Genomic DNA, 8,581 nt, shown 5'->3' on the forward strand with positions numbered 1-8,581 from the left:
GCTGAAAATACCGGGAGAGGTGACTGCACCCTCAGATGTATAGCCATTAATGCAAAGCCATTAGAAACACACACACAAACAAGGAAACATGACATCACCAAAGAAACAGCAATATTCCAGAAAAAGATCCTAAAGAAAATTTGACATTAGAAGAGTCTCAGAATAAGAAGTGAGGAATAAAGGGAAAGAAAACTTATTCAAAGAAATAATTGTTGGAAACTTCCTAAATATGGGAAGGGATGTGGCCATCCAGGTACAGGAAGCTAAAAGATTCTCAGATTCAGTCCAACAGATCTTCATTGAGACACATTATAATCAAGTTCTCAGAAATCAAAGACAAAGTTAGAATTTTGAAAGCAGCAAGATAAAGAAGAATATTTTACACAAGAGAATCCCAATAAAACTATAAAGGAGATTTCTCAGAAAATACTTTGAAGGCCAGGAGAGGGTAGTAGGTATATTCAAATGTTCAAAAATAAGTCAACCAAGGATATTCTACCCAGCAAAGTGGTAACTCAGAAATGACAGAAAAATAATTTCCCAGACAGACATAAGTGAATTTATCACCACTAAAGCTGCACTATAAGGAATGCTAATGGAAAATCTTCAACCAAATACAAAAGGTTTGTAATCAGTGAAGTGAAAATAGATAGAAGTATAAAACTCCGGGTAAAGGTAAATATGTAGTCAAATTCAAAATAGTTTAATAGTGCAATGGTAGATGAGAAGTAAAAATATTGAGACAAAAATGTTGAAGTATAAGAACTACAACATTGTTGTTAATTAATAGGCACACAATATAAAAATGTAAATTCAGAAATCAACATATTGTGGGGAGGTTGAAATTAAATGTGTAGAAATTACTTATGCAATATAAGCTGTTATGGGCTTAAAATAGTTATATCTATAAGATGTATTATTAAAGCCTCATGATAACCACAGAGCAAAAAATCTGTAACATGTACAAAAACAATAAAAAGAACTAAGGCATACCCCTACAATAAAATTCATCAACCTACAAAGAAATACAGCAAGAGTAGAAGGAAACAAGAAACTACAAAGTATAAGAAAGCAGTAAAATGGTGATAAATTCTTGTCAATAATTACTTTAAATGTAAATGTTTTAATTCTATGATTAAAACACACTGAGTGGCTGAATGGATGAAAAAATAAAACCCAACTATATACTACCTACAAGAGACTCTTCAGTTTTAAGGACACTTACAGGCTGAAAAAAAATCTTTTTCAGCCAGATGAAAACCAAAAGAACATGGGGGTAGCTATATTTTTATCAGACAAAATAGACTTTAAAAAAAATTAGAGAATGAGCAAGCTGGGGAGAGGGGCAGAGGGAGAAAGAGAATCTTAAGTAGGCTCCATGCTTAGCATGGAGCCTGACATGGGACTTGGTCCCACTCTGCTGGGATCATGATCTGAGCTGAAATCAAGAGTTGGATGCTCAGCTGACTGAGCCACTCAGGGGCTCAAGACAAAATACACTTTAAGACACAAAGTATATTTATCAAGAAGATATAATGATTCTAAACATATAAGCCCCTAAATTGGAGCACCTAAATAGATTTAAAAATTATTAACAGATGTGAAGCAAAAAATAGACAGCAATGCAATAATAGGGATTTCAATACACTATTTTCAACAATGGATATTATTCAGGCAGAAAATCAATAAGGAAACAATGGGCTTGAAGGACATTTTACACTAATAGACCTAACAGATATATACAGAAATTTCCATCCAGCAGTAGCAGTACACATTCCTTCCAAGCACACAGGGACACTCTCCAGGAGACTTTACATAATAGGTCACAAAACATATCTTAGCAAATATAAGATTGATATTACACCAAGTATCTTTTCAAACTACAATGCAACGAAACTAGAAATCACTAGCAGTAGGAAAGCTGGAAACATCACAAAGAGTTGGAGATTAAAATACATGCTTCTGTACAACCAATGGGTCAAAGAAGAAGTCAAAAGGGAAATCAAGAAATATCTTGAAAAAAATGAAGATGGAAACACAATATATCAAAACCTATGGGATGTTGCGAATGCAGCTCTAAGAGGGAAAGTTATAGTCACAAATACCTTCATTAAGACACAGGAAAGATCTCAGTCTCACTTTATACCTTAAAAACTGGAAGAACCAACTAAGCTTAAATTTATCATAAACGGGAAAATAACAAGGATCAGAGGAGAAATAAATGAAATGGACTCCGGAAAAACAATAAAAAAGATCCACAGAACTAAGAGCTAGTTTTTTGGAAAGATAAACAAAACTGACAAACCTTTAGCAAGATTAACTAAGAAGAGAGAAGATTCAATCAGACATGAAAGAGGAGGCATTATAGAAAGGGTATAGAGAGGATTATGAGGCTACTCTGAATGATTATATGCCAACAAATGGGATAATCTAGAAGAAATGGGTAAATTCTTAGACACATATGACTTACCCTAACTCAGGAAGAAAGAAAATATCTAAAGAGACAAATAATAAATAAGATTGAATCACTAGTTAAAAAAAGAAAAAGACAAAAAAACAAACAAACAAAAAAACAACCCTCTCAACACAGAAAACCCCAGGACCATATGGTTTCCCTGGTGAATTCTACCAGACGTTTAGAAAAATTAATACCAATTCTTCCCAAACTATTTCAAAATAATAAAAGGGATACTACCTCCAAACTCATTTGACAATGTCAGAATTACCTGGATACCAAAATAGGGCAAGGACTCCACAGGAGTAGAAAATTACAGGCCAATATTCCTGATGAATATAGATTCAAACATTCTCAATACAATATTAGCAAACATAATTCAATAGCACATTAAAGGGATCATACTGCATGACCAAGTAGGATTTCTAACTGTGGTAAGAGGATTATTTAACATTCACAAATCCAAAAATGATATATACCACATTAATGAAAGATAAAATTCATATGGTTATCTCAATAGACGCAGAAAAAATATTTGACAAAATACATTCTTTCATAAGAACGATCAATGAATTGGTTATAGAAGGAATATTTCTTAGCACAATAAAGCCCATGTATGATAAACCCATAGCTAACCTCATACGTAGTGATGAAAAGTTAAAATCCTTATCTTTAAGATCAAGAGCAACAAAATTACCCACTGTCACCATTTCTATTCAACAGAGTACTGGAAATCTTAGCCAGACCAATTAGGCAAGAAGAATAAAAATAATCCACATCAAAAGAGAAGTAAAATTACTCCTGCAGATCTATACACAGAAAACCCAAGACTCCACTCAAATTTGTAGAATAAATTAATTCAGTTAATTTGCAGATAACAAAATGAACATACAGAAATCAGTTGCATTTCTACATACTAACAATAAACTCCCTAAAAAATAAATTAAGAAAGCCATATTATTTAAAATAGTATAAAAACACTAAAATACTTAGAAATAAATTTAATGAAGGAAATGTAAGACCTGTGTACTGAAAACTTTAAGACATTGATAAAAGAAATTGAAGAGAAAGAAATGGAAAGATAACCCATGTTCTTGGACTGGAAAAATAATATTGTGGAAATGTTAATACTACCCAAAGTGATGTATAGATTCAATACAATCTCCATCAAAGTTATTCCAGTGGCATTTTTCATCAAAATAAAAGAAACAATTCTAAAGTTTTTATGGAACCACAAAAAACTGCAAATAGTGGAAGCAATACTAGAAAAGAGAAGAATCACAATACCTAATTTCAGCCTATATTATGAAGCTATAATAACCAAAACACTATGGTACCGGCATTAAAAGCAGGCATACAGATGAAAGGAACAGAATAGGAAACCCAGACATAAAATCCCATATTAAGTCAACTAATTGTGACAAGGGTGACAAAAACACACAATGGGAAAAGGATAGTCTTCAATAAATGGTGTTGAAAAAAGTAGATATTCACATGTGAAAGAATGAAACTAGAACCTTATCTTACACTACTCACAAAATTAAATTGAAATGTGTCAAAGATTAAAGTATAAGACTTGAAACCATAAAACTCCTAGAAGAAAACATGGAAAAAAGTTCTTGAATTTGGTGTAAATGATGGTTTCTTGGATAAGTCCCCCAAAGCACAGGCAATATAAAAATAAATAAATGGGACTACATTAAACTAAAGAGCTTCTTCACAGCAAAGGAAGCAATCAATAAATCATTAGGATGAAAAGTCAACCTAAAGAATGGGAGAAATTCACAAACTTTATATTGAATAAGGAGCTAGTATCCAAAAGAACTCATACAAGTCAATAGCAAAAAACCAAGTAATCCTGGTGAAAAATGAGCAAAAACCCCTGAATGTTATTTTCCCATGTAAGACACACAAATGGCAACTGTTACATTAAAGGATGCTTGACATCACTAATCATCAGGGGAAAGGCACATCAAAAACAATGAGGTATAACCTCACACCTGTTAAAATGGCTTTCATAGAAAAGACAACAAATAAAAAATGTTGCCGAAGATGTGGACAAAGGGAATCCTTATACACTGCTGGTGGGAATGTAAAATAGCGCAACCATTTTTGAAACAATATGGAAGTTCCTTAAAAAATTAAAAAATTGAACTACTACATGATCTAGCAATCTTATTCTTTAGTCTATATCTGTAGATAGACTATATGTATATAGACTGCATAGACTATATCTGTATATATATGTAATTGAAATCAGTATCTAAAAGAGATCTGCATACCAACATTCACTGCAAATTTATTCAACATAGTCAATATATTAAAAGAGTCGAAACATCTGTGAATGGATAAATGGATAAAGAACATACATATACATATTTGAATATATAAATACATCAACCAACTGTATACCTAAAACTTACACAGTGTTATAGGTCAATTACACCTCATTAAAAAAAAAGAAAGAAAGGAAAACCAGAGAATACCACAGAAAATTACCAGGTTACAAATGTAGGCAAAGGGAGGAAAAGAGAAACAGTGGAAATACAAAATAATCAGAATATATTTAATAATATAGCATTGGTAAGCTATTAGATATCAATAAAAACTCAGTATAAATGAAATTGTTTTTGTGAGAAAGAACATGAGTGGGGGAGGTGCAGAGGGAGAGGCGAGGGAGAGAATCTTAAGCAGGCTCCAGGCTCCAGGCTCAGTGGGGAGCCCAATGTGGGGCTTGATTTCATAACCATGAGATCATGACCTGAGCCAAAATCAAGAGTCCCGTGCTTAACCAACAGAGATACCCTACATTAAATTAGTTCACAAATTAATGGCACAGAGTAGCTGGCTAGATTAAAAAAAGAGAAGACTCAACTATATGTTGCCCACAAAAGTCTACAGCTTTAATGATACACCATAGACTCAAAGTGAAGGGATTTAAAAAGGTATTCCATGCAAATGGAAACCATAATAAAGCAGGAATAGCTATACTTATATCGGACAAAAGAGATTTTAAGCCAAATAGTAACAAGAGAAATGCAAGGTCATTATATAATGTTATAGGGGTCAATTGAACAAGAATATATAACCATTGTAAATATACATACATCCAACGTCAGATACCTAATATATTAAGTACTAGCAAATATGAAGAGAGAAATAGATAAAAATGCAACAATGGGGGATTCTGAACCTCAATGTCAGCAATGGTAGGTCAATCAATAAACTTTGGACCTGAACCACTGTGAAACAAATAGAACAAACGGACCTAACGGACATTCTATTCAAAAGCAGATTACATGTTCTTCTCAAATACCCCCAGAACATTCTCAATAATTGATCATATGATAAGACACACACTAGTCTTTAAAAATTTAAGGAGATTGACCCTTTCCAAATACCCTTTCCAACCCATAATGGAGTCAACAACTAGAAATAAACAACATAAAAAAAATTTGGAAAACTACAAATATGTGGAAAGTAAGCAACACACTCCTGAACAACCAATGGGTCAAAAAATTGAAAGGAAATAGAAAACACATATAGAAGCACCAAGAGGGCATGATGGTTCCCTTTTCTCCACATCCTCCTCAACACTTATTTCTTCCTTTTGATTCTAGCCATTCTGACAGGAATAAGGTGATAGATCATTGAGATTTTGATTTGCATTTCCTTGATGATTATGATGTTAAACATCTTTCATGTGTCTGTTGGCTACTTGTAGCCTTCTTTGGAAAAATGTCTATTCAGGTCCTGCCCATTTTAATTGGATTGTTTTCTTTTAAGTTGTACCAGATCTTTATATATTTTGGTTACTAACCCATTATCAGATATGTCATTTACAAATATCTCCCATTCAGTAGCCTGCCTCGTTGATGGCTTGCTTCACTGTGCAAAAGTTTTTATTTTGGAGTATTCCCAACAGTTTTATTTTGCTTTTGTTCCCTTTGCTTGAGGAGACATGTCTAAGAATGCAAACTGGTGCAGCCATTATGGAAAACAATCAGAGTTTCCTTAAAAAGCTAAAAGTAGAATTACCCAATAATTTTGCTACTTGGTATCTATCCAAAAAAGTGAAAACACTAATTTGGAAAGATAGATGCACCACTATAATTATTGCAGCATTATTTACAATATCCAAGATATGGAAGCAACCCAAGTGTCCATCCATAAATATGGATATAGAAGATGTGGTATATTTTACAATGGAATTTAGTTCAGTCATTAAAAAAAAAAGATCTTGACATTTGGAACAACATGGATGGACCAAAAAGGTATAATGCTAAGCCAAGTAAGTCAGACAAGGCAAATGCTATATTTCACTTATATGCAGAATTTAAGAAAAAAAAGGACAAAGGAAAAGGAAATACACAAAAACAGACTTAAATGCACAGAACAAGCTCATGGTTGCCAGAGGGATGGTGGATACTGGGAGGAGTGAAAAAGACCAAGGAGATTAAAAGTACACCTATTGTGATGACATGAATAATGTATAGAATTGTCGAATCATATTGTACACCTGAAATTAATGCTAATTGTACTTCCATAAAAAATAATAAGAAATTATAGAAACAAAGCAAAATGGAAACACAACATAACAAAACCTATGAGATGTTGTAAAAGCAGTTGTGAGAGGGAAAATAATAGCATAAATTCATATTTTAAAAAAGGTAAAACATCTTGTGCTTGCTTTGACATCACATAAAACCAGAACGATACAGAGTTTAGCATGGCCTCTGTGCAAGGATGACAAGCAAATTTGCGAAGCGTTCTGTATTTTTGCACCGTGTGGGGCTCTGCTCTGACAGTGCAGGATGTTTCTCTCTCTCCCTCCATCCCTCCCCCCTCTCAAAATAAATAAATAAACTTAAAAAATTTTAAAAAAAGAAAGTAAAACTTCTCAAAGATGTATCCTAACTTTACACTTCAAGAATTAGAAAAGGGAGAACAAACAAAGTCCACAGTTAGCAAAAGAAAGGACAACAGAGATCAGAGTGGAAATGAGAGACTAGTAGATAGAAATCAATTGGTAACTTTTTAAAAAACGTATACTTTAGTAAGCATGTAAACAAATAGGTACTCTTTTGGAGAAACTGACCAAGATACATCTATTAGGGGATGCAAGTGTTCATCTAAATTTTCTATGTTTTTTTTTTTTTTTACGGAATATTTATTGAAGTTGATTAAAGTATAATTTCTCATGTGCCATATTGGAAGTCCTTTATCGTAAGGACGTTTCTTTTGTTTGAGGACAAACAGCAGCCACATGGTCAGTGACTTTTCTGGACCTCCACATTGGATACATTCAATTTCTTCTTGAGACACAAGTTTCTTTATTTCTGAGGTAACGCTTTTATTATTTGTGCAGTATCTGGTGGATCCAGATGCATCAGCAAGTCTGGTGATTTACCTCCCTTAGAATGCTGTGAAATTGAAGAAGACTGAGATGGTTGTCCTACTGATCACAAAGCTTCTGATACACTGACTTTAGAATTGTCTCTTCTGGGGGCTCCTGGGTGGCTCAGTCGGTTGAGCATCAGACTCTTGATACTGGCTCAGGTAGTGATCTCACGTGGGATTGAGCCCGGTGTCAGGCTCTGTGCTGTGTGTGAAGCCTGCTTAGGATTCTCTCTTCTTCTCTCTCTCGAACATGTTTTCTCTCTCGAAGTAAATATTTGAAAAGAATGGTGTCTTCTGTCAGGGAACCTTAATGGAATATGTGGCTTGACTACCTGAATGACCTTGCTGGCAGATGCCATCTTGGTGCCCATCATGACTCTGAGATGGGGCAGCTTCTGGGGTACTTGGTAGCCATAGAGATAACTATAACTGTTTTTTTTAAATAAACAAAGTTGATGAACTTTTAGCTACACTAACTCAAGAAAGAGCGAACACTCAATAAAAGTAAAGTCAGAAACGAAAAACCAGACGTTACAACTTACACTACAGAAATACATCGGGTCCTTAGACATTATGATCATATACCACTAAATTGCATAAAGTAGAAGCAGTTTAAATATGTAAATCAATAAATACCATTAACAGAATGAAAGATAAAAATCATACAATCAAATCTCAATAGATGCACAGCATTTGACAGAATATGATATTTTTTCATGGTAAACA

General features: G+C 33.7%; 2 pseudogenes; one reads left to right on the forward strand and one right to left on the reverse strand.

Moving 5' to 3' along the window:
• Positions 1-6,856: 6,856 nt before the first annotated feature.
• Positions 6,857-8,284, reverse strand: LOC131515243 (alpha-ketoglutarate dehydrogenase component 4-like; annotated as a pseudogene).
• Positions 7,138-7,236, forward strand: LOC131515591 (U6 spliceosomal RNA; annotated as a pseudogene).
• Positions 8,285-8,581: the final 297 nt, after the last annotated feature.

Source organism: Neofelis nebulosa, chromosome 6, assembly GCF_028018385.1.
Source record: "Neofelis nebulosa isolate mNeoNeb1 chromosome 6, mNeoNeb1.pri, whole genome shotgun sequence".
NCBI lineage: Eukaryota > Metazoa > Chordata > Mammalia > Carnivora > Felidae > Neofelis > Neofelis nebulosa.